Raw genomic sequence first — 27,369 nt, forward strand, 5'->3', positions numbered from 1 at the left:
CTTTCCTGCCAAGGTCCAACTCAGGAAGCTTTGGAAATAAGTCGGATGCTGAAGGGGCTCCCAAACCCCACCCCTCCCGCTGGCTTCAGATGTCACGTGCATCAACATCGCTCCATTCTGACTTGATGAGAAGTAAACGTTGTGAATCTCAGCTACTAAGACAAATTGATGCCAACAAAATACGAATTTAATCTCTTATTTGCTTTTTATTTTTATTATGGAAACTTTCCAACCTCCAGCAAAATGCAGATCGCAGCCTAACGAGCACCCACACACCCACACACCTGGATTTCAGCCCCCAAGGGTGTGATCCTCAGGAGAGCAGGAACTGTGTGTGCTGTGCTCACAGGTAGTAGAACCCCATCAGGACCTGTTGAACCAGTGAGTAATTTTAACCACTATCACCATTTTACGCGGCAAAATGGTACAACGGTTACAACCATGGCTACTACAGCCAGACAGGCTGGGCTCCAATCTTACATCTGCCACACATTAGCTGTGTGACCTGGGGCAAGTCCCCTACCGTTCTGTGCCTTTCATGCAATGCCCCCCACCCCACCCACCCGTTGGCCATCTTTGCCTGAATCGATTATTCCACTGGGGAATGAAAAATGGTTATTTTCTGATCCTGACGAGCCTTCCACCACTTATTAACTAAGATTTTTTTCTCTTCACTTTCTCTCATCAACCAAAGCAATCCAATTCTTAGAGGAGAGAAAGAACAAATGCTTAATTATCTCCCTTTCATTGCTTATTTTCAGAGTAAGAATTTCATGTTGCCAATGAACTTTCCTTCTCCCCCAGCCCTCCCTGCTCATCTCTAACGCTCTTGTTTTGTCCCTACTCTGCTTCCTCTTTTGGGAACATTATAAACTTATGGGGTTTTATGTATTGCACACATTGCCATCATTATATTTCAGGCTCAGATAGTCCCATCTTTGGCCAACGGAAGTCCTGTCATTGGCTCCTGTATTCTTTGATAGAACCCCAATAGTCTTTAATAACTTCCCCGGTTTGGGGCATATACCATTGTTCTACGGCAGGCACATCTTGTATATTTCCTGCCCCAGAACTGGAATCAGACTCTTTAAAAAAATTTTTATAATGTTTATTTATTTTTGAGAGAGAGAGAAAGAGAACAGGGGAGGAGCAGAGAGAGAGGGAGACACAGAATCGGAAGCAGGCTTCAGGCTCTGAGCAGTCAGCACAGAGCCTGTCGTGAGGCTTGAACTCACAAACTGTAAGATCATGACCTGAGCCGAAGTCGGATGCTTAACGGACTGAGCCACCCAGGCGCCCCGAATCAGACTCTTTTTTAAATGTTTACTTATTTTGAGAGGGAGATAGAGCATGAGAGGAGAGGGGCAGAGAAAGAGGCAGAGAGAGAGAGAGAGAAAATCCCAAGCAGGCTCTGTGCTGTCAGCTCAGAGTCCAGTGCGGGGCTCGAACCCACGAACCATGAGATCATGAGCTGAGCTGAAACCAAGCATCAGACACTTAACCAAGTGAGCCACCCAGGTGCCTCTGGAATCAGACTTCTTTTCTCAGACCACAGTTCCTGTTCATAAGGATTGGGATACAGACACCACAGCCCTGATGCTAAGGATGTTTTTCGCTTCTGGGCATTTTTAGCAGGTAGCACCAACTCTCACATTTTATGAAGACCAAAGATAGTGTAAGATCATACTGATATTTCCAACGCAAACTTCCCAGTAGATGGGTTTTATTTAATTTCTTTGATTTCATAATGATGTCTCTCTCTTTTATCCACTAGAAATCTTGGACCTTAAAAATATGAACGTAATTTATGAACTTGCTTTATTTTCTTATATAATATTTTAAAGAGTAATACCAATATTACTAAAAATAATAAGACTTTCAAAATGAAATTTAAGATTTCTTGGCAACACTACTTGTCCTTTGCGTGAATCAGTGTATCAAGTAAGGATATATGATCACAGTACAGTATTCTGAAATGACATGAAATAATTCTTTCCACTATTTCGTTTTTTTCCCAGCTCTGTTGAGATTTAGTTGGCACAGATGCTGTGCACATTTAAGGTGTACAATGTGTTGATTCGATACTCCTGTATTACAACATGATTGCTGTCGTAGCATTAGCTAGCACCTACACCACATCATGTTATTACCATTTCTTTTTGGTGGGGGATCTACTGTCTTAGCAACTTCCAAGTGTATAACACAGTATTATTAGATATATATGTTAATAAGCAATATATTGTGCAGCTCTTTCCCTATTTCCAATTTTCATTTCTTTTGGAATTTTTTAAACGTATTTATGAATTTAATTTTATACATGATACCTAGGCAAAAACTATAGAACAAGATAAATTCAGAAAAGGATCACTTTCTTCCTGTCATGTCCTCTGTTTTTCATCTGTGCCTTCAGGGGTGATCTTTTTTTAAAGAGGTAATCTTACTAGTTTTATTCAAAAACAACAAAAATGTTCATAGGTTCCCACCTTGAGTTTTTCCATTTAATAATTTATTCTGGAGATCATTTCAAATCTGTGAATGGATATTCCTCTCATTTATTTTAATCAATGAAAAATTTAAATTTAGCATTTTGCCTAGATCTTAAGCCTAAAATTCAATAACTTTGAATTTGACAAGTATATATGCCAATGTTATGAACACCTCAGTCAAGATATACATTTCGTACAATTTATCAATCAAGATGGATGTTTAGATAGATCATCTTAGAAAGTTCTCTTATGCCCCCTTCAATCATTCCCCATCCACAGGTATCCCACTCCAACAGGCAACCACAGGTATGTTTTCTATCACCACAGATTATTTTTGCCAGTTTTCAAATTTCATATAAAATAGGATTAGCATGGACTCTTGGTCAGCATGACATTTTTGAGTTTCAAATATGTTGTTGCATGCATCAGTAGTTTTTGGGGGGGTTTTGATTTGGGGGGGTGCTTTGTTTTGTTTTGTTTGCTGAGAAGTATCCCAACGTATGGATATACCACACTTTTCCCAATCACCTATTGATGGATACTTAAACTGTTTCCAATTTGGGGACAGTACCAACAAAATTGATGTCGACATTCTTGGATGCATGTTTTGTGAACATATGGTTTCATTCCTTTTGGGTAAATACCAAGAGTGGGACTGCTGGGTCATACAATGAATTTGTATTTAACTTCATGATAAAGTGCCCAAATGTTTCCCAAAGCATCAGTACCATCATGCGTTCCTGCAACTAGTCACATGTGACAATTGCGGTTGCTTCGTATCCCCGTCAACACTTGGTATTGTCAGCTTGTTTGTTTCTTTGTTTCCTTTTAACCATTCTAAAAGGCATGTAGCGGCATCTTGTGATGGTTTTAAATTGCATTTCTGATCATAACTAGTGACATTGAGGCTTTTCCGTGTACTTGTTTGCTTTTTACATATATTCTGTGATGAAGTATCCATTCAAATCTTTTGCCCATTTTTTATTGAGATGTCTTCTTTTGATTGAGTTTGAGAATTCTCTACATATTCTGAATACAAGCCATTTGTCATATATGTGACTTGCAAATACCTCCTCCCAGTCCATCACTTGTCTTTCCATTCTCTTAAAAGTCTTTCTTAGAGAAATTTCTAATTTTGATAAAACAGGAAGTATCCATTTTTTCTTGTTTGGATCATATTTTTAGTGTCATCTTTGAGGAACTTTTGCTTAGTCCAGTGACACAAAATTTTCTCCAGCGTTTTCTTCTGAACCTCCATTGTCTAATACGGTAGCTACTACATGGGGTTGTATAATTTAAATTAACTTAAGTAAAGTTTAAAATTTAGTTCTTAGGTCTCACTAGCCACATTTCAATTACTCAAGAGCCACAAGTGTCTGGTGGCTCCCATACTGGAAAACACGGATATGGAACAGCATTGCTCTATAAATTGTAAGGTTTTAGGTTTTACATTTAGGGATTATAAGGAGAAAAGGATGTGTTCAGGTTTGGGGTTTTGGGGAGAGGCATCTTGCACATGGATCCCAGTGGTTCCAGCATCATTAATTGAAAAGATTCTCCTTTCTCCTTTGACTTGTCTTTGCGCCTTTGTCAAAATCAATCAGCCATATTCGTGTGGATCTCCTTCTGGACACTCTGCACTATTTTTTTCATCAGCATGGTGATGTATTAATGATTTTAGCTTTGTAGCAAGTCTTGAAATCAAGTGGTATGAGTCTAAGTTCAGAAGGGTTCCCTCCTCTTCTGTTTTCTGAACGAGTTTGTACAGAGTTAGTATTAATTTTTGTTTAAATATATTGTAGAATCCGCCTATCATGCTGACCAAGCCTGGAGTTTTATAGCAAGATTTTTAACTACAGATTCAATTTCTTTAATAGACATATGACTATTCAGGTTACTTCTTCCTGAGTGAACTTAGGTAGTTTGTGTCCTTCGGGCAATTGATACATTTTTTTCCCCAAATTGTCAAATGTATGGGCATAAAATTGTTTATAATATTCCCCTATCATCTTTCAGTGATTGTAGTGTCTTCAGTGGCTCTGCTCTTACATTCATGACGCTGGCCACTGGTGTCTCTTCTCTGTCATCCTTCTTTAGTCCCACTTGAATTTTACCGATTTTGCTGATCTTTTATTTTTTTTTTTTTAATTTTTTTTTCAACGTTTATTTATTTTTGGGACAGAGAGAGACAGAGCATGAACGGGGGAGGGGCAGAGAGAGAGGGAGACACAGAATCGGAAGCAGGGTCCAGGCTCCGAGCCATCAGCCCAGAGCCTGACGCGGGGCTCGAACTCACGGACCGTGAGATCGTGACCTGGCTGAAGTCGGACGCTTAACCGACTGCGCCACCCAGGCGCCCCTTTGCTGATCTTTTAAATAAAAAACAACTTTTGGTTTCATTGCTTTTTTCTATTACTCTTTCTATTTTCTGTTTCATTGTTTTATTCTCTTTATTGTTTTCCTCCACCTATAATTTTCCATTTAATTTGCTCTTTTTTTTTTTCCATTTTCTTAGAGTGAAAACTTAGGTGATTGATTTAAGGTCTTTCATTTAACTGATATAATTAACTAAATGTTGAATCAATTGAATCATTTTTAGTATTTAATTAATTAATTTTAATGCTTGAAACTTCCCCCTAAGCTCTGCTCTAGCTGCATTCACAAATTTTGATATGTTGCATTCTTAGTTTTACTCAGTTTGAAATATTTTCTAACTTCCTTTTTGTCTTCTTTTTCGCCCCAAGGTTATTTAGCAATATGTGCTTAGTTTCCAAGATTTTCCTGATACCCTTCTTTTATTGATTTTTAGCTTAAATCTTTAGGATCAGAAAAGATAATTTCTATTATTTCAACTCTTTTAAATCTTTGGAATCTACTAAGGTTTTTCATAGAATAGGGTTTATCTTCATGAATGTTCCAGAAGCACTTACTAAGAGTGTGAATTCTACTGCTTTTGAGTTATAAAACTCTGCAAATATCCCTAGGTCATATCGGTTGGAAGTGTTCCTCAGGTCTTTTGTATTCTTATTGATTTTCTATTTGCTTTATCAATTGCTGAGAAAAGAGTTTTGAAGTGTCTGAATATAATTGTGGGTTGTTTATTTTTCCTTTCAGTTCTGTGTTTTTGCTTCCTACATTTTAAAGCCTTATTGTAATGTGAGCAGCTACTTAGAATTATTAGGTCTTCTTGGTGAATTGACCCTGCATAATTGTGCACAGTCTCTCTTTTTTCCTGGAAGTATTCCTCGTGTTGAAGTTGACTTTGTCAGGTATTAGTGTAACCACCCCAGCTTTCTCTGTATTGCTTTTCGTGTGAAATATATTTTTCTATTATTTTACTTTTGGCCTATTTATATCTGTATATTTAAAGTGGATTTCTTAAACAAATAACCCAGTGAAGAAATGGGCAGAAAGCATGAATAGACACTTCTCTAAAGAAGACATCCAGATGGCCAACAGGCACATGAAAAGATGCTCAACATCACTTCTCATCAGGGAAAGACAAATCAAAACCACACTCAGATATCACCTCACACCAGTCAGAGTGGCCAAAATGAACAAATCAGGAGACTATAGATGCTGGAGAGGATGTGGAGAAACAGGAACCCTCGTGCACTGTTGGTGGGAATGCAAATTGGTGCAGCCACTCTGGAAAACAGTGTGGAGGTTCCTCAAAAAATTAAAAATAGACCTACCCTATGACCCAGCAATAGCACTGCTAGGAACTTACCCAAGGGATACAGGAGTACTGATGCATAGGGGCACTTGTACCCCAATGTTTATAGCAGCACCCTCAACAATAGCCAAATTATGGAAAGAGCCTAAATGTCCATCAACTGATGAATGGATAAAGAAATTGTGGTTTATATACACAATGGAGTACTACATGGCAATGAGAAAGAATGAAATCTGGCCCTTTGTAGCAACATGGATGGAACTGGAGAGTGTTATGCTAAGTGAAATAAGCCATACAGAGAAAGACAGATACCATATGTTTTCACTCTTATGTGGATCCTGAGAAACTTAACAGAAACCCATGGGGAGGGGAAGGAAAAAAAAAAAAAAGAGGTTAGAGTGGGAGAGAGCCAAAGCATAAGAGACTCTTAAAAACTGAGAACAAACTGAAGGGTGATGAGGGGTGGGAGGGAAGGGAGGGTGGGTGATGGGTATTGAGGAGGGCACCTTTTGGGATGAGCACTGGGTGTTGTATGGAAACCAATTTGACAATAAACTTCATATATTGAAAAAAAGTGGATTTCTTGTAAATAATATATAACTGGGTATCATATTTTTATCCAATCTAACAATCTCTGCCTTTTATTTGGTTATTTAGCCACATACACTTAATGTGATTATTGGTATGGTTGAACGTAGCTTACCCATGTTATTTATCTTGTTGGTCTCCTATGTTTTTTGTTAATTTCTTCTCATTTTTCTGCCTTCTTTTGGACTATTTTAATGCTTCATAGTTTTTTTTTTCATTTTATTTTTTCTATTGGATTTTTGGTTATACTCTTTTGTATTATTTTTAGTGCTTGATCAGTGGATTACACTATTTGTACCTAACCTGTAATGGTCTACTTAAAGTTAATATTTTTGTGTCAGAGTTATTCTTCATCCTTGCCAACCGCTGGTATGGAGAGTCTTTTTAATTTCAGCCAGTCTGGTGGGTGTGTAGTAGTATTTCACCGTGATTTTAGTTTTAACTTTTGTGTCTAATGATATTGAACATCTTCTCATGTGTGCATTTGCCATTGGTATATCATCTTTGGTAAAATGTCAGTTCAAACCTTTTGCCCATTTTCAACTGGGTTCTTTTACAACTGAGTCATAAGAATTCCTTATATATTTGGTACACACAGTCTTCAGCAGATATATGTCCATAATATTTTCTTTTTTTTCTACATTATTTCTACATTAACATTTGTAACATCTGCAGAATTCTTCCTTTCCCTTTTTTCACTCCTCATATTGGTAAGTGTTTTCTCTCTTTTGTTCTTGATTAGTTTTATTAGGAGTTTATCAGTTTTACTGATGTTCTCAAATAATCTACTTTTGACTCTATTGGTATTCTCTATTGTATACTTGCTTTCTATTACATTTATTTATGCTTTTGTCTTTATAATTCCTTCCCTTCTGTTTTCTTTGGAGTTGGCTTGATTTTCTTTTTCTTGCTTCTTAAAATGAGAGCTGAAGTTATTGATTTTTCAGCCTTTCTTCTTTTCTATATAAGGCTATAAATTTCTCTCTAAGTACTACTTTAGTTATAATCTACAAGTATAATATGATGTGTCTTCAATGCCATTTAGTTAAAAATATTTTCTAATTTCTGAATCTCCATTGTGATTTCTTTTTTGAACCATAGGTGACTTATAAGTGTGTGGCTTAATTACTAAGCAGTTGGAGATTTTCTAGTTATCTTTTTGCCATTGATTTTCTAGCTTAATTGCACTGTGGTCAGAGAACATTCTCTGAATTATTTCAATTCTTTGAAAATGGTTAAGCCTTGCTTTATGAGCTACTGTACAGTCAATTTGGGCAAATGACTCATGTTCATTTATTCAAGTGAAAAGCAGGCACATTCTGTCTTTGTTGGGTGCAGGGTTTTATTTATGTCAATTAGGTCAATTTGATTAATTGCGTTGTTCAGATCTTCCATATCCTGACAGATTATTTTGTCTGCTTGTTCTATCGACTATTGAGAAATATGTCTTAACGTCTTTTTCTATGATGGCTATGCCTCTGTGACTTTCCCATTTTTTATAGACAAAAGCAGCAGTTTATATTTTTTAATATAATTTATTGTAAAATTTGTTTCCATACAACACCCAGTGCTCATCCCAACAGGTGCCCTCCTCAATGCCTATCACCCACTTTCCCCCTCCCCCCCTTCAACCCTCAGTTTATTCTCAGTATTTAAGAGCCTCTTATGGTTTGCCTCCTTCCCTCTCTGTAACTTTTTTCCCCTTCCCCTCCCGCACGGTCTTCTGTTAAGTTTCTCAGGATCCGTATATGAGTGAAAACATGGTCTCTGTCTTTCTCTGTATGACTTATTTCACTTAGCATAACACTTTCCAGTTCCATCCACGTTGCTACAAAGGGCCAGATTTCATTCTTTCTCATTGCCAAGTAGTATTCCATTGTATATCTAAACCACATCTTCTTTATCCATTCGTCAGTTGATGGACATTTAGGCTCTTTCCATAATATGGCTATTGTTGAAAGTGTTGCTATAAACAATGGAGTGCATGTGCCTGCATGCATCAGCACTCCTGTATCCCTTGGGTAAATTCCTAGCAGTGCTATTGTTGAGTCATAAGGTAGTTCTATTTTTAATTTTTTGAGGAACCTCCACACTGTTTTCCAGAGTGGCTGCACCAGTTTGCATTCCCATCAACAGTGCAAGAGGGTTCCCATTTCTCCATAACCTCGCCAGCATCCATAGTCTCCTGATTTGTTCATTTTAGCCATTCTGATCAGCGTGAGGTGGTATCTCAATGTGGTTTTGATTTGTATTTCCCTGATGAGGAGTGACGTTGAGCATCTTTTCGTGTGCCTGTTGGCCATCTGGATGTCTTCTTTGGAGAAGTGTCTATTCATGTCTTCTGCCCATTTCTTCACTGGATTATTTGTTTTTTGGGTGTGGAGTTTGGTGAGTTCTTTATAGATTTTAGACACTAGCCCTTTATCCGATATGTCATTTGCAAATATCTTTTCCCATTCCGTCAGTTGCCTTTTAGTTTTGTTGATTGTTCCCTTTGCAGTGCAGAAGCTTTTTATCTTGATGAGGTCCCAATAGCTCATTTTTGCTTTTAATTCCCTCGCCTTTGGAGATGTGTTGAGTAAAAAAATGCTGCAGCTGAGGTCAAAGAGGTTTTTTCCTGCTTTCTCCTCTAGGGCTTTGATGGTTTCCTGTCTCACATTCAGGTCCTTCATCCATTTTGAGTTTATTTTTGTGAATGGTGTAAGACAGTATCTAGTTTCATTCTTCTGCATGTTGCTGTCCAGTTCTCCCAGCACCATTTGCTAAAGAGACTGTCTTTTTTCCATTGGATACTCTTTCCTACTTTGTCAAAGATTAGTTGGGTTTGTCAAAGGTTTGTGGGTCCAATTCTATACTGTCTTGATGATTACAGCTTTGTAGGAGAGTCTAAAGTCTGGGATTGTGATGCCTCCCTCCCACCTTGGTTTTCTTCTTCAATATTATTTTGGCTATTCCCATTTTTATATTTTCTTAGATTTTGGTCTGCACTTGAAGTGTATACTTATAGTGTCAACCTGACCAGAAATACCCTCTTTTGTCTGCTTTATACATTAGAGTTCATGAAATATTTGGGGGAAATATGGTTTAAAATTGGCAGAGAGGGTTTCAAGAGAGGAAACGTTGATGGTGGGGTCTCTCCAGCCTAATAAGTAGGAATAATGTAAAGCACTCTGTGTCTCCAACGAAATCTTCCCTCCTTCCTGAAATGCCATCTCTTGGGAAACATTCCATTAGAATGCCTAAGACTTTGAGCTAGAAAGCTTTTCCAAGCTTTTGGAACTGGGGATTAAGATATAAATGAATCATCCACTAAGTTGATATTTTTTATCAGTCAGTTGAAATCAAGATAGAAATCTAAGCTGTCTGGACAGATAGGGAGATTCCAGGGACCCCCAAGCAGGGAAGGAAAAGCTATACAAAGGACCATGACAAAGTTACTTCCCTGACAATAGGCTTTCAAGGAGCAGACCACACCGGATAGAGGATCAATGGTTCTCCTATATTGGGAATGATGTCCCCAGGGCCAGCCCATCCTGCGTTATAGGGGGCCTCGGGTATTCATGCAGCTAGGAGCTCCCTCTAAAAGAGAGGGACCTCTCTGAGTAGAAGCGAGTAGTAGTGGCTCACAGCAACTATGAGCAGGTCACACCATGATTCAATGAGTCATGAGCAAATCAGTTATGTGCTCTTGTATGGATCTGCTCCCTGAGTCAGGGCCAGGGATGTTTTCTCTTTGGTGTGATCGATGAGTCAAATTACCACATTATTAAAGGTATACATACCCCACTCTCACCTGAACACCACAGGGCTTACAGGTGCAGGACCCACAGTCCTTGCCCTAGAGCAATGTGCGATCTATTTGGAAAGGCAGGGGACTCATAAACAACCAGAGAATAAGGCAGGTAACCCACTGAGACCCAAGACCCAAAGTTATATACTATAGAAACTCAGGGAAGAAAGGACTCAGGGGAAACTAGTCATCAGGAAAGGTTTGGGGAGGGGAGTAGACTTCTACTAGACTGTAGAAGATGGTCAGGACAAAAAAGGGCAACGAGGAACCATCCCAAGCAGTGGGAACAGTGTGGCCAGGGCACCAAGGGAGGCTGAAACAGTCTGTATAGGCACTAGTCAAAGCAGCAATGAGAGGGGCGCCTGGGTGGGCAACTGACTTCGGTTCAGGTCATGATCTTGCGGTCCATGGGTTCGAGCCCCGCGTCAGGTTCTGTGTTGACAGCTCAGAGCCTAGAACCTGCTTCCAATTCTGTTTCTCCCTGTCTCTCTGCCCCTCTCCGACTTGCAGTCTGTCTCTCTGTCTCTCAAAAATAAATAAACCTTTAAAAAAAAATTTTTAAGCAGCAATGAAGAAAGGCTGCCAGGCATTTAACTGCAAAGAAAACACTCCTTTTCTCAGATGTTCAAGGATCTCCTTTTAATGAGATAGAATTCAAATACCATAGAATTCACCAATTTAAATTTTACAACTCAGTGCTTTTAGTACATTGACAGAGTTGCATGGCCAACACCACAATCAACTTTAGGATGTGTTTGTCACCCCTAAAAAAGTAAACCCCTACCCACATTGGCAATCACTCTCCACTTCCCACAAACCTTCCCAGCCTTGGCAACCACTGGGCTACTTTCCACCTCTGTGGATTTGCGTATTCCAGACATTTCCTATAAACAGAATCTGATTGGGGATGTGTACCCCCAAATTTCCTGCACTGAAGTCCTAACTCACAGTATCTCAGAATGTGATCCTGCATGGAAATCAGGTCATTCCCCAGGAAATTAGTTAAGATGAGATCATCATGGAGCAAAGTGCATGCCTGGTCCAGTATAACTTCTGTCCTGATAAAAAGTGGAAATTTGGACAAAGACCCACACAGGGAGAAGACCATCCACCAAAGATGGCCAGCAAGCCACCAGAAGCCAGGAAAAAAAGCGTGAAATAGATTCTCCCTCACAACCCTCTAAAGAAACCAGCCTTACCGGCACCTTGACTTCAGACTTTTGGCCTCCGGAACCCATAAGGGACTGCATTTCTGCTGTTTAAGCCACTGGTCTGTGGCGTTTTGTTACGGTGGCCTCAGGACACTAATGCAATCTGTGGTCTTTGGTGACTGGCTTCTTCCACTTAGCATAACGTTTCCATGTGTCATCTGTGCTGCAGGGCATCAGGATTTCATGCCTTCCTGTGTCTCCACAGTATCCCAACATATGGATAGACCACATTTTCTTTACCCGTGTATCAGTTGATGGACATTCAGGTCGTTTCCACTTGGGGGCTATCGTGAACGGTGCTGCTGTGAACGTTCTTGCACGAGTTTTTGTGTGGACATATGCTTTCATTTCTTTCTGCTGTGTTCGTAGACGTGAGACTGTCCAGTCTTATGGAAACTTTATGATTTACTTTCTGAGGACCCGCCAGACCGTTTTCCAAAGGGGCTGCTCTATTTCCCTCTCCCCACCAGCCATGTAGGAGGGCTCTGGTTTATTCACACCCTCACCGGCACTCGCTGTGGTCTACCTTTTTGATTGTAGCCATCACGGGGAGTGTGAAGTGATGTTCAAGAACCTGCTTTTAGCCTTTTTTATAGACAAGTCCACACACAACCATGTCTCTAAGACATCACACGCCATTTACAAGCGTAAAGCCAATGTCCCTTCTTATCAACGCTACTTTTACCAAACCCTAAAACCCTCTGCCTTCCTCCTGAAGACCAACCAAAGGGACACAGCCCCAAGTGACCTCGTCACTTAGCCCGGGGTCCCCAGGCCTGCCCCTTGCTACCAAGGGGTAGGGGGGGAGGGTGGCACAGATTTCTCCAGCTGTGCCTCCCTTTTCTTGCAGTTACTATAGAAACTGTCGTAGCTACGAGCCCTCCCTCGCCTCCTGGATGTTAATAAACAGCCTCATTATTTTGCAGAAAGCACTTTGAAAAATCAGCAGCCCCACAGTTTCATCCTGGTCCAAATTAATGAGGAAAGATTGGGGCTTTTTTTTTTATTATTGACCATGAAAAGAAGGAAGAGTTATAGCTCATTTGTGCACTTTTGCTATATTTATGTTTTATGTATTAGAAAGTGATTTCCACCTCCATTACGCATCCCTAATGTCCTCGTTACATTAAAGGTACGGACCAGGAATCTTTTTTTGCCCATCAAACCACCAAATAAATCGTGGTAAAAGATATCAGGAAGGAATAATGTTTAATGGTCAGCCGGGCTGTGCTGCCTGGGGAAAGAGAAATCTGTTTCTTGGCCGAATGTCACCGAGAAGAGGGAATCTAGCAGCTTCTTTGGAATGGAGGACTGGTCAGGGGTGGGTGCGGGCCTGCAGTCTGGGAGAGGCCGCACCACAGCTGTGACCCAAGCCCCAGGTTCCTTGGCAGTGAGTGGGAGTCGTAACAGAACTGAACGTGCACTAAATATTAGGAGTTCCCCACACGCCGGGAAATGGCAGGATTCAGGTGGGGGGGAAAGGCCCCTGTTTCAGGCAGTTTGCAATCAGCGTGCACAGGGCTCTGCGGAGACAGAATGAGGCACATCTGTAAAGCTCCTGGCACCTAGCAGGTGTCGAGTAACCATCAGGTCCCCCCTCAGCCAGGACCCCGACAAGCTGTCACCTGTCTCCACGGAAGGCAGGTATGTGAGAAAGGATAGGAAATGGGGAAGAACACAGCCCAATGAAAAACCGTCAGTGAAGGTCACCACGTCTCCATGGTCAGGAGCGCAGGCTCTGGGACCCGGGCTGCTCGGGGTCTAATTACAGGGCCACCACCGACCGCCTCGCTACCTTCGAAGCCCCAAGCAGGTCCTCACTCCCCTTCTCAGCTTCAGCGTCTAAAAGGGGAAGGCCACCGGGAGGCCCCGATGAGAAAGGACACGTACAGCGCTTGCATATAGCAAGCGCTCAGACATCTGACAAACGTTCCCTGATCGTATTCCAAGTGACAGCGACAGCAGTGGGACAGAGGCGGCTTTTGAGGCCAAAGAGAAATAGCCTGGGAGTCGGCGACCTCTCCAGCCTCTGAAAGAGTGGCATGAAAATGTCCCTGGTGCCTCTTCTGAAGCCTCATGCCGGTCACTGACATGGTATCTGCTTCCTCTGCGGTCAGTTCCAGGAGCTGAAGGCGGTGAGAGGGAGAGAGGCTTCCTTGCTTTGTCTCCAACTTCCTTACCTGCCACAGGCTCTCGTGGGCCTAACGCCGGGATGGGAGGTTGGGAAGACGGCATACGTCCCTGTCCCGCCAGCCCCCGTGTGCCTTGTCTGCTCCCCTGTGGTCACAGAACCCGGACAAAAGGCTTCCGCTGAGACTTTCTCCTGGAGTCTCCCCTAAACAGCCTGGGGGAGCTTTTGTGCAGGGAGACAGGACTCTGGGCACCAGCTAGGGGCCACGGTGCATGTTCCTGGGTCAGTGATGGCCCGCGGAGCTGAAGGAAGGAGGTGGGGTTGGAAGGAAGAAACTGATTCAAGAGTCAGCAAAGGCTGGAAGGACCACTAGATGTACAGGGAGCAGAACAGAAGATTCCAAAAGGGTTCCCAATTCCAGCTGGGGGCCCACTCGCGAAGACAGGGCAGATAGCAGAAGGAGGATTCTGTGTGAGCCCTGGGCACACCGGGAGGGAGGCATTGGTGGCAAATGGTGGGACTGAGTACGATGGCATGAGATTCTTGGAGTCAGCTCTCAAGGACGGGCCCTGGGGTGGAGCATGGAGGGGCCAGGAGCCCATGGCCGGGACAGGAGGAGAGAGCAGCGGGAGGTCAGGAGAGCAAAGCTCTGCACAGGCAGTGGTCTGCAACATCAGGTAAAAGGGAAGAATGTTCCACTGGGTTTGGCGACAGCTGAGGGTCATTGGTGTCTCCCTGTGATCAGGCTGACCGAGAACAGGTGCGGTGTAGCAAGGGGTGGAGAGTCCACGGCTGGCAGCCACAGGCCTCGACCCAAAAGAGAAAGAAGCAAGAGTGGGAGGATGAACGTGCCCCAGAGAGAGCCCAGAGGTGCAGAGAGCTCTGGCCAAGTCGCCCTGCCCGGGCCCGCCAGCCTGACCTCAGGGGAAGGGGCCCGGGGAGGGGCCTGATGGGGGCCGGGGAGCCACAGTCCACGTCCGCAGGGGCCTCCAGAGCCCGCCCACGTGTGGCCCGATCCACTCCCAGACAAGGGAAAGGTCATCAAGATGGGGACTGAGCCCGTGTACATGGCCACACAGCACCGACTCCCAAGACATGGTCCCTCAGAAACAACAGAATCGCACAGGAACTGGTAGAAATGGTAGAAAATAGCCCGATGCTTGCCTGCCAGGCTTCCAGCAAGCATCAGCCGGGACCGCTCTGCCCGCCCCACCTCCCTCAGACCCTGTCCTAACAGCGGCGCTAATGAGCAGTGAAATGGCCAATAAAGACTCTGGCAGAAGGAGAGCAAGGAGCCGGGCGGCCCACAGACTGGAAAACCACCACATGGTCCTTGGACATTGGCCTTGGCCAATGGTCTACTCCGCCAGCTTGAAGCCACAAGCAGCAGCAGGATCTGGCAGCCTGCTTGTTACACAGGGTCCCCCCTTCTTCCTTTTTCCGGGCATTTCCTCACCACAGAGGCTGCAGCACCCACAGCTCAGCTGCCTGGGGGCCCCGGGGGTGCCCGAACTGCACTGGCCTCCAAGGGAGGGGCGCAGGGGAGATGTCCCAGCCGGGGGCCCCTACAGACGTCCTTCACCGGCCACCGTGGACACTTCTGCTCACGCACCCGCCCTGCTGCCAAGGAAGCAGAAAGGGCAAGGGAGAGAGAAGGTGCTGTTCAGTGGGCAGATCCGGACCCAGAACGGAACCAGCTTCCGGCCCCGGGAGACTGCCGACTGTCCCCGCTCTCCCAACAGCCAGATCCTGTTCCCTTCATTTGCATTATCATACGTGTGTCACATGCATAGGGACCTTGCTATAAGGCATTAACAATCTGGGTACACAAGCAATAACACATTTCCTTTCCCCTGTGTTCACCTGTTGTGTTTCCTAATTTCCACCTCTGAGTGAAATCATAGGATATTTGTCTTTCTCTGACCGACTTATTTCACTTAGCACAGGACACCCTAGTTCCATCCACACTGTTGCAGATGGCAAGGTTTCATTCTTTTTCATCACCCAGTCATATCGCATTGTGTATATACTATATCTCCATCTATTCGTCATTTGATGGACATTTGGGCTCTTTCCATAACTTGGCTATTGTCGATAGTGCTGCTATAAAGACGGGGATGCCTGTGCCCCTTCGAGTCAGCCTTTTTTTAAGTTTATTTGTTTACTTTGAAAGAGACAGAGACAGCGTGAGCTGGGGAGGGACAGAGAAGGAGAGGGAGAGAGAATCCCACGCAGGCTCAGCACAGAGCCCGACATGGGGACATGAATCAGCATTCGTGTACCCTCTGGATAAAAATACCTAGCAGTGCAATTGCTGGGTCGCCGCATAGTTCTGTTTCTAATTTTTTGAGGAGCCTCCATACCGGTCTCCGGAGTGGCTGCTCCAGTTCGCATTGCCACCAACAGTGCAAGAGCGTTCCCGTCTCTTCACACCCTCACCGACATGGGTCTTTAAAGGATCCTTTGGCTGCGTTGAGAACAGGCTACAGTGAGACAGGGTGGAAGTGAGGATGCAAGTTAGGGTGCTGCTGCTGTAATCCAGACAAGAGACAGGGTGGGGGGTGGCCTGGACCACGTTGTCCCAACTGCGGGAAGCAGGGGATATTCTAGGTCAGTCCTGAAGGGGGAGCCGAGAGGGCTTGCTGACAGCTTGGATTCCTTCACCTGGTAGCCCGGGCTCCCCCAAACGAATTTCTGTGCTCTGGTCTCAAATCATTCCTTCCCGCTACCTGGCACTCCTCAATGCTGCGCGTTGCAATGCCATTAGCTCTCAATCCATCAGCAGGCGGCTGGAGTGGCCATGCTGCAGCCTGGGGGTCTGCTCTCATCCATCACAGCCTTTGGCCCACGCAACTCGGTCCCCTCACCCTGTCTGGGGTGGAAGGGGCGCAGCCCGTGTCTTCCTGGCCAAGGCAAGTAGCAGATGCGTCCTGGGACATGGACTGAGGCGCTGGTCCCGGAGCCCAGACCACCTGTTGCCTCTGTGTGATGGCGCAGAGGATGGCCAGCCACAGGTGCACATAGTAACCCTTAGTAGGTGACGGTGGTCCCTCGGCATCCTCCAGAACAGCCCCCAGAATAACTACAGTCCTGATACCTCCTGTCCACTGAAGCACCACGCTCCCCGGGGCAGGAAATAAATGAAAACTTGAGCGCCTGGCACCGAAATCAAATTGAGCATGTCTCAGAAGCCCCCTGCGAGAGTTCTGAGCTGGCTTACACGTGTCCACCCAGCTGTAGACGCTTTGATAAGGGGCTCCACCCGGTAAGGAGCACGATGTCCTCTTAAGAAAAACCCTGGATTTCTTTCAAGGGAAAGAAACTGCAAAGCAGCTGTAGAGACCGTGGGTGTCCCAGAGATGGGTCCAGAGCGACTGGAGGCAGGACCCCATGAGTAAGCTGGTGTATGAAACAAACCACCCTGGGTTCTGTTTAAATCCAAGGAGGACCTGTCTCACTCCTTCCCCTGTGCAAGCCTCTGGGGGAGACGAGGAGACAGAGCCCAGTCACCCTGCTAGGCCGCTGCAGGCTCTAAAACCCTGTTAAATGCTTACGTCCCAGCCCAGCATCCAAGCCAGAGCATAGTGGCTTTGGGAACCGCACCCCGTCTGCCAGGCCACAGGGGACACTTGGCAAGGCCTCCTTGCTAGACAAAAACTCCCCTGTGGTTTTCAAGATTTCACTTCTGGCCAGGGAGCCGAGTTCCCCAGATGTCTGGAAGGTGGGGGACCCAGCAGTCTTGCCACGGACAGAGTGGCGGCCGCTCCGGGGATGGGAGACACAGGGTAGGAAAGGATGCTGCAGCACGGCTCCGATGGGAGTGAGGAGTGAGGCCACGCCTGCCTCCGAGCCGCCAGCCAAGAATCAGATGCCCGACCTAATCCACCAGGCAGCTGGGCGTTTTCAGCCTCTTCTGTCAGGTGCAGCATTCACGGGCATCACCGGGCCTGGCGAGGACGCCCTGGGCGCCCTCAGAGCCCTCACGGGGACACAGACCCCGTTCACCACAAGGGCTCAGAGTAGACGTGTTTGTGCTTTATCATCCCGGCAGACAATGGGCTTCGAAACCCGTCTTCATAGGCAGCCCCCTTGGGGAGACAAAGAATCCCAGCATCAGCTGCTTGCGTGGACAGCGGGGACTCCGCCTGAGGGACGGTCCTGGCTTTTCCCAGATGTCGCTCAGTAGGGGAGAGAATAGACAGTTTTCAGAGCTAAAATTTTTTCAGATGTGTGTAACCATAGAAATACTTGCACCATTTGCCTTAAATTCTTTTTGGAACAGGTCGGGTTTACACGAATAACAAAATAATAACATATTCAAATAGTTAGAATCATAGGTTACCTGTATCCTAATTGTACCTTTTCACTTAGCTCGAAGGTATAAGCTTTTCCCCACATCATTATGGGCTCCAAAGTTTAATTTTTAATCACCATTCAGTTTCTTCAAGCACTATAATTTACTAAAGCCCTTTTCTGGGGCTGGTCATTTATCTCTAGGGCTTCTGGGTTGTAAAGGCTTCAGCAAACCTATAAACCAAATGATCAATTATCAAAGCATTCACATTTCTTATTCCCCCAGTCTTGTGCAACTGGGTTGGAAGAAGAACCAGTATGGCCTCTGTCCTCAAGGAGTTTGTCATCTATGAAGAGGGGGTGGGGGGGTGGACAGTGATAACGTAGTAAACAACGACCCAGCGCCTGGGGGGCTCAGTCGGTTAAGCGTCCGACTTCAGCTCAGGTCATGATCTCACATTTCATGAGTTCGAGCCCCGCGTCGGGCTCTGTGCTGGCAGCTCGGAGCCTGGAGCCTGCTTCACATTCTGTGTCTCCCTCTCTCCCCCTCCCCCACTCATGCTCTGTCTCTCTCTCTCAAAAATAAACATTAAAAAAAAAATCTTAAAAACAATGATGGAGCACATAGAGGTGGGGGAAGGTGTTGGTGCAAAAACATTTAAAATAGATGAATAAACTATGGTAAAAGATAGCGCCAACCCTAAATAAAAGTGTGTGTGTGTGTGTGTGTGCATGTACCTCACACTCACTCCAGAGAAATCTAATTCCAGAGGAAAACTGAGAAGTGTTGAGGGTTGTAAACAGCAGCCACAGTGGAGCCAGTGCAAAGGCGCTCCTGGGCACACGTGGAGTGCTGCAGAGAATCGCTCCGGCCTGTGATGTCCGAGTTGAGCTTCCGGGCGGCCAGCGATGCTTGTAGGAATAGAGGAAGACCAGGCTGGGGGCCCTGAAGGCCCAGGGTGCTCTCTGCCCTGTGGCTGGTCCTCCAAGAAGCTGTCTGGCCCAAGGGGGAGGGCGGAGGAGCTACCAACTTGCTCCCCCCCGTGGGCCCCGGGCCGCAGGAGCAGGACTATGCCCGGCAGGCTATGCTCCCCTGGCACCGAGCGGGTTAACGTTGGCCGCACTGGGCAGGTTGCCGTCTGGCTGTTAAGATTCACAGCTATACATGGAACACAACAGACTGTGAAATGTAATAAATCTGGAGTTGCCTCTCAATTTCACCAATAATAATTAGCAAATTAAAATGGAAATGTCACCACAAACCCATAAAAATTCGTAAGTGCAGCATGGAAAACTGTCTCGGGAACAGAAATGGCTTTTGTCCGTGCAATACCCAGGGCAGACACGCCGTCCAATGTTCCTCGGGACGGCCATTGTGCCCAGAGAGCCCAGCGCGGAGCTGATTAATCCCAGGGTCGGCTGTTTTTACGTGTCAGCAAGCTAACATAACTGTGTCATCAAGCCTGCTTTATGGAGCCTGTAATACGTGGACGGGGGCTGAAGCTGTTGCTCGAACAAGGCAGAGGGCAGCAGAAAACATGCCGGCCTCACCTCTACTTCTCCGTGGCCAGCACCCCAGCCGCTGTGCAACCATTTGGCCAAACTAGGGGAGGACTGGGAAATTTTGAGCAAACCGTGTACCATCTGGCTTGCGTTTTGCAGTTGAAAGCCGAGAATGCCCACCACTCACAGCGCAGTGCCACGGAAGAGTCCCCTCCAGCCGGCCCCAACTTGCCACTCCTGACTACCAGCCATGTCTGTCAAGGTGGCCATGAGCTCCCTCGAGGGAAAACCCAACCGTGAAAACCCAAACTTTCCCCGAGTCAACAAAAGATGGAGACACTATCCACGTTACGCAAAACAATTCTTTGTATCAGGAAATAATGGGACTCAGCCCTTGCACTTCTCACAGGGACCAGTCTGACCCTCGTACCCGAAACAAACAAAAGTCTGTAGTAGTCAGTGTTCTCCAGTGAGACAGAAACAAGAGGAGAGACAGAGAGCGTGTGTGCAACGTGTCCATGGAAGGAGATTTACTGTAAGGAGCTGGCTCACATGATTATGGAGGTGGACGAGTCCCAGGACCTGGGGGAATGAGTTGGCACACTAAACACCCAGGATGACCGATGTGTGGTTCCAATACAAAGGCTGGCAGGCTCCGGACCCAGGAAGAACCAATGTTCCGGCTCAGATTTTCAAAAGACCAGAAAAAATTCAAGACTTTGGACACCAGCAATAAACTGATCCCTAAGAGATGGGAAATGAAAGAGGCAAGCCCTAAAATCACCCCCACTGACTGCCTCCTGTTTCCAGGACGTGGCACAGACAAGCGTTGTGCACTCCCCAGGTGGAGAAAGCCTCGCTGAGAGTCTCAGAAAACCCAGGCAGGAAGAGGTTGCAGGACAGGGTATCAGAGGGAAGACAGCTTCACAGACATAGAGACCTCTGGGGATCTGCAAATGGTCCCCTCGAGTATTCCGCTGCGTACTGGCCAGCACATGAGTGCAAGGAAACATCTCAAGTCCTCAGAAAAAAACCCTTTCCAAAGATTGGAGAGAAGAGAACCCAGGGCTCACACAGAGCAGGGATGCTGCCTATTAGCCCCAGGTGGTCTAGAGAACCTCAACTTCCCAGGGCCTGGGGGAGACTACACAGAATGTCTTGCCTCGGGGTAATAATTATCCATAGACTGAACAGTAATCAATGACCTGAGCTTCCACTTGAAGAAACTAGAAAAAGAAGAGGAAATTAAGCCCAAAGGAAGCGGAAGAAAGGAAATAATAAGAATCAAAGCAGAAATCAGTGATATAGAAGGAAAAAGTGGAGAAAAATCAATGAAACCAAAAGTTGGCCTCTGAAAAGACCAATAAAATTGATAAACCTCTAGCCAGACTGATCAGACTAAAGAAGAGAGAAGACCGAAGTTACCAGTATCAGGAACAAGACAGGTGCATCCCTACAAATTCTCCAGATGAGTAAGGGAGTTTAGTTAACCATTTCAGGACACAAGATCAATATACAGAAGTTCATTGTATTTCTATATACTGGCCACCAACAATCAGAAATTAACATCAGAAAGAATAAACCATTCATGGAATATCAAAACTGAAATGCTTAAGGATAAATCTGATTTTTTTAAATGTGCAATATCCATACACAGAAAACTATAAAACATTGCCATGTGAAATTAATGATGACCTAAACAAACAGAAAGGTATACAGTGTGCATGGGTCATAATATGCATTCGAGTGAAGACGACGATTTCCCCCCATCAGATCTACACATCCAGCGCCATCTTGTTCTAAATGACAACACGCTTTTTGCTGGAAATTGACAGGCTGATTCTAAAATTCATGTAGAAATGCACATGAAGAAATTAGAATAGCTGAAACCATTTTTAAAAATAGTTGGTTGCTTTCAAGATTTATTATAAAGCTACAGCAATCAAGACAGTATGTTATTGCGTGAGTATCAACAAACTGATCAATGGGATAAAATAGAGCCCAGAAATAGATCCACATACATATATGGATAACTGGGTTTTTTTTTTAGTAAAGGTGCAAAGGCAATTCAGTGGGGAAAGAATAACCTTTTCAACAAATGGTGCTGGAGCAGTTGGATATCCATGGACCAAAAAAAGTGAGCTTCTATTCATACCTTGCACAGTGTATAAAAGTCAACTCAAAACTGATAAAAGTGTACAACCAAAAACCTTCTATCAGAAAGCTTTTGTGCTCTTGAGTAGGCAAAGATTTTTGTGCGACACTAAAAGCACAATCCACACAATAACAAACTGATAAATTGGACTTCATCAAAATTTAGAACATCTGCTCTTTGAAAGATACAGAATAAAACGAAGAGACAAGGTACAGACCCAGAGAACAATAGTTGCGATGCATATTTCCGATAAAGACTAAGTTTCCAGAACACTTGAAGGACATATAAAAAGAAAATAAATTACCCAGTTTTTAGCAACAAAATATCTGAATAGATACTTCACCAAAGATATCCAGATGGCAAAGAAGAGTGTGAAAAGATGCTCAGTGTCATAAGTCATCAGAGAAATGCAAATTCAAACGACAGTGAGATCCCACTGCACATCTATTACAAAGTCTACAGTTGAAAAGATGTTCTATACGAGTGTTGTGTGTACATGGAGGAACCAGAACTCTCATACTAAGGGATGTGTAAAATGGTACGGCTATTTTGGAAAATAATTGGGAATTTCTTGAGTCAAACCACATGATTCAGCCATTCCAAACTCAGGTGTTTACATTTATATAAGCATGTGTTCATGCCAAAGGCTTGTACACCGATATTTCTAGTAGCTTTCTAGTAATGGTCAAAGACTGGAAACAACAAACTGTCCCACCAATAGGTGAATGAATAAGTCATGGTACATCTACACGCTGGAATACTTCTCAGAAATGTAAAAAGGAATGAGCTATTGATACATACTATGTGAATGAATCTCAAAATAATTATGCTGAATGCAAGAAACCAGACTTCCACCCCTCCTAAAAACAGAGAGTATATACAATCTGATTCCATCTCTATAAAATTGTAGAAAATGCAAACTAATCTATCATGCCTAGGCATAGTGTGGGAGGGGCCACAGGAGGGACAGAGGGGAAGGATTCAAAGGCACCATGAGGAAACTTCTAGAGTAATGGATGTGTTCGTTACCTGCATTGCTCTGAAGATGTCTTAGTTTGCTCAGGCTGCTATTACAAAGTACCACACACTGAGTGGATTAAACCACAGAAACTTGTCTTCTGACATTTCCGGAAGCTGGAAGTCTGAGATCAAAGGGTCGGCAGAGTTGGTACCTCCTGCGGCCTCTCTCTGGCATGTAGATGGCCGTCTCCTCCCCGTGTCCTCACCTGGTCTTTCTCTGTGTCCTAATTTTCTCTTCTTGTAAGGACATCCACCATATTGAATTAGGGCCCATCCTAATGACATCATTTCAACTGAACTACCTCTTTCAAGCCCTTGTCTCCAAATACAGTCACATTCTGGGGTATACGGGTTAGGACTTCAGCCTTGGAACGGGGGGAGGTATCATTTACTTTCTGTTAGCTATACCTCAATAAAGCTGACTTTTAGAAAATACTCACAGATTATTGTGTTTGTGCTTGTTTAATAATGAGTTCTTCCACCGCATGCAATCTGGTTCATCCGAGTGCGGTTGGGGCATAATTGTTGGGAACAAAATAGTTTTCTATGAGAAGGCCTGCCCGTATGTTTCTTTTCCACAATTTCTTGTAACTTTTCATGCTTTTGTGTGCTCGCTCCACCCTAGAGACCGACCGCCCTGAGTTCCACACGGAGAACAAGAAGGACTCACTGGTCTTGAGGAGGAACCGGTGTGGGATCAAGGCTGCCGTTTCCGCACTCAGCTCATGCTGGAAGGGCGAATACTTGTTAACCACTTACCTTGACTTTTCAGATGCTCTGGTAGCTGAACAGCCTCCCTGAGAGTCTTCCTGGACCCAAATCCAGGAGGAATTTCTCCCCCCCCCCCGCCCCCGCCCCATAAGCAACCTACAATTCCCGGAGAGAAGACCTAAACCCCCATCCTCCCCAGTCTGTCCACAAATGCCCACAATCATGCATGGTCTGTCCACAAATGCCCACAATCATGCGTGGTACCGTAATCATTCTCAAGAAAAGGCTGATGTCTTACAGATGTTTCCTCCTCCCTGCATCCTTCCCAGAAGGTGTCTCTGCTCCCTACTTTGCCTCGGGAACCCCTGGGGCATGCATCCGTCCAGGAATCGTTGGACAGGATCCCCCCAAACCCCCCGCCTGGGGCAGTGCTGGGGCTTTGGTCCGGATGACACGTGGCTCAGAGAAACAATTGAACCAGGGAGAGAAGGACTCCGTCCAGTCCAAATACGTAAGTCACTGAGGACAAGTCTTAAGGAAGCAGCCCATACCCTGTCACTCTACGTCATTAATTAATCTGTTTATTTCCTTTGCACCACTTAGCACGCATGTCTGTGTCAGTCACTGAAACGTAAGCCCTATAAAGCAAGGGCCTTGTTTTCCTCATCCATTACGGTGTCCCAAACACCTAACAAAACCTGACACATGCCGGGTGCTCAGTAAATGTTGTTGTTGTTGTGGCTTAATGAATAAATTGGGCTGTGAACTCTTAGGGGAAGTCCTGAGCTTCTGGAAAGCTCCTATCTAAAGCACACGGGGCGCTGGGGCCCCGTTATTTCTAACAGCAGGCTGGAAATCTGGCTCTAGGAGCTGCCTCGGATGTCGGGGGTGGGGGTGGGGGGATGGGTGTGCTGCTCCCACCACAATCAGAATAACTCGTTTTTGCCTCTTTTATCTACCGCCGTTCCACGAACATTTTTGTTTCAAGAAAAAAGGGATAGCCTTGTTTTTTGAATATCTACAAGTCACAAATGTAGACTTAAAATAAGAAAGACATCATGCTATTTTTATTAGACTTTTTTTGCAAAGCCAAAGCAGCGACGCCCTTCAAGATGCTGTTCCCTTTAAGATCTCACAAACGGAGTCTGCAAATATCTTCTCCACCGTTGTGCGTGAAGACCGTTTCACGAACCAACGAATGTGCTGATTCCAGAGCCTGAGGTAGGAGGTTGGACCAGAGAGGCTCTACTATGTTTAACTGGTGTCTCTTTCTCTCTCCTCTGCTTTCATCTAAGGCTGGCGGGATGGGCGTAATGCTGCCCAGATAGAAAGCAAAAGATAAAGCAGATGGGGACAAAATAGGGCCAGAGGCGGCCTAGAGGAAATCTGCTGTCTGCAGACAGCGGAACAGGCTGGAAGGTGCCAGCAATGACAAGGGGGGTGCAGGGGGCTGGAGAGCAGGAAGCAAGCTCCAGTGCCAGGACCAGGGAGAGAGCACTGGCTTCTTCTTCCAGGTACAAATGGCGCCTGGTTTTCCCATCGTTATCCTTTCTGCTATGAGCAGTTTGAACCTCTCCAGAGTGATCCGTCCATCACATAACAGCTCAGATCAGGTTGGCTTTCTGAATGCAAAACCCACAGCTACAACAGGAAGTGGCATCGTTCACGGGACACGACAGGGTTCCCTTCTCTCCCCCCCACCCTCTCTCTCTCTCAATCTCTCTCTCCCTGCCCTCCTGGTGGAGAGTGGTACTTACATGTGGGGCAAAATGCTCCAGACACGACTCAGGACCAAGATTGTAGGATTGGCCCCTGGACTTGCTGAACTTTACAAAGCGGTACATTCAGGGCTGCAAACAGAACACGGGCAGCTTCTCTGAGGCTCAGCTCCAGCCCCGCCATGAAGGCAGGTGTCGTAGACTCCAGATGGGGGCTGTGGGTCTGCGAAGGCCAGCGCCTGCTCCCCGGGGAGAGAGCGCCTGGCTAACTGCCAAGCCTCGTCACCACATGAGCATCATCCTTTGGAGTCCTGATAAAATGAGACAGGACAGTAATGACCAGCAGGCAGAAAGGCACATGCTGGAAGCACACACTGGATTCCCGTTGGGAAAATGCTAGAAGGCTGCCCTTAAAAAAAAAAAAAATCTGACACCAAAAATTTCCTGTGCTAACTGTCCAAGACCTCAGCTCTTTCTGAGTAACTTGGGTACCATTTAATCCAAGTACCATTTCTGAGTAACTTGGGTACTCAGCCCATCAAGGATCTATCTGCATGAGTCATACCTATGGAAGCCCAGCCTCAACGAGGCGGCCCCAGGAACAGGCTGTTCGCTGCCTGGCTGGGTGGCCTATTGCAACTTTGAAGAGCTCAGACTTTTAGAAGCTCCTTTCTTTTATCAGTTGAAAACCTATTTCTCCACAATGTCAATTCTTCCCTCAAGGTCGCACAGAGAAATGAGTTTTTTCCCATTCATAGAAATATCTATCCCACATCCAAAGGCAGCTACCATGCCAACTACTCAACTTTTCCACTCCAGCATAAACACTGCTTGTTGCTTCAACCCTCTCCAGAATCTGTTTAGATTTATAAATGATGGTTTTACATGTGTGATCAAACATTAAAGGCATCCCAAGTAAGTCTAACCAGTATGGAATACAGTGAGCCTGTGAGTTCCCAGATTCTGGCCACCCAAACGCTTTCTGGTTTGGAGAGTTTCTAGAATCTGCCTGTCTCCCCATTTTGAAATTGGAATGTGTCCTTATCTCTGATTCTCTGGAGCCTCCCGCATTCCCCACGATTCGTCGCGTTACCAAGAGCTGTCTATGTGCCAGGATGTGATTGGGCAAGAGCCGGAGACACGAATCTGCTCCAGCGAGGCTCTAGAGGGTTCTTCCTGCCCGATTCAAAGCGTCGTGCACAGGTCCATTGTTCTTCAGATCAACTCTATCGGGACAAATGTGCTATTTGCTCATTCTACTGGTGATAAAAGCAAGGCCCAGAGGCATAAGTGACTTCCAGGGGCCCAAGGCCACTTGGTGAAGGGTCCTCAATCTTACCCGAAACCTTCAAGCCCCTGCACCCCACCCTGAACCTCATCCCTAGAAAGAATGACTCTTCATCCTTCTGGAAGGCACCTCCCATGCGGCAGCTGCAGAGACCAGAGGCTGCTGTCCGTCACCGTCTCCACCCGCAGATGGGGAGGGTACCAAAGGTACTGCCACCGAGGGAACACTTGGAGGCTGCAGATAAGGACTGAGCCTGAGGCTTGAAGAAGTGCCTTTTGTTCTCTGACTCCTCCCGCCCTCGGACCTCTTACTCCATGCCCAGGAAATCTCCTGACACAGGGGACACATTTACTTCCTCTTGATAACAGAATCCTAAAGGCAGCCCCCAGTCTGTCCCTCCCGGTGCCAGCACGGAGGCAGAGACCTCTGGTGACAAATGAGTCGTGCGTGGAGCCTCAAAAGAGGCCCGACGGTGGCAGGAGCCGGAACTTTCCAGTGACTTTTATGTTCCCTTTCCGAAAGGCTGTAAAGAAAACAAGACATAAAATGCCTCCCCTGTATAATTTGCTGGTTTATAGGTGGTTTCATCACTTTTTTTAAATGGCTATCCCAAGTGATCTTTATGTTCCCCTTATGGCGGGTACTGCACGCCCTGAGAAAGCTGAGGCAGCGGAGGAAGTCGGGCGGCCCCGGAACAGGTGCTCACCACCTCCCCCGCCCGCTCTGTGGCCTGGCAGCGATGGGTGGCGGGGCGCGGGCCGGCCTCGCGGACCTGCCATCTGGGGGTGCTTGCACCCTG

At 45.5% G+C, this 27,369-nt stretch overlaps 2 long non-coding RNA genes across 8 annotated transcripts in view; one reads left to right on the plus strand and one right to left on the minus strand.

Moving 5' to 3' along the window:
* On the plus strand, positions 1-25,323 carry LOC109502048. Of its 3 annotated transcripts, XR_002160382.3 has the most exons (4): positions 1-381; positions 23,894-24,075; positions 24,639-24,785; positions 25,079-25,323. It is a non-coding gene; the product is annotated as an uncharacterized LOC109502048 (long non-coding RNA). The 3 variants fall into 3 exon arrangements; XR_006583865.1 differs by lacking the exon at positions 25,079-25,323 and having other exon boundaries at positions 24,654-24,779; XR_006583864.1 differs by lacking the exon at positions 25,079-25,323 and having other exon boundaries at positions 24,553-24,687.
* The window catches only part of LOC123379452, a 4,760-nt gene continuing 2,135 nt past the window's right edge, over positions 24,745-27,369 (minus strand). For 2 of the 5 annotated variants that reach the window (XR_006583862.1, XR_006583863.1), the window contains 3 exons: positions 26,995-27,093; positions 25,322-26,508; positions 24,745-24,880 (listed from right to left, as the gene is read on the minus strand). This is a non-coding gene — a long non-coding RNA (uncharacterized LOC123379452). Of the gene's footprint in view, positions 24,881-25,321; positions 27,094-27,369 lie in introns of all 5 variants that reach the window. The other 3 variants (XR_006583859.1, XR_006583860.1, XR_006583861.1) reach the window with 2 other exon arrangements.

The sequence above is a fragment of the Felis catus genome, chromosome C1, assembly GCF_018350175.1.
Source record: "Felis catus isolate Fca126 chromosome C1, F.catus_Fca126_mat1.0, whole genome shotgun sequence".
Classification (NCBI taxonomy): Eukaryota; Metazoa; Chordata; class Mammalia; order Carnivora; family Felidae; genus Felis; species Felis catus.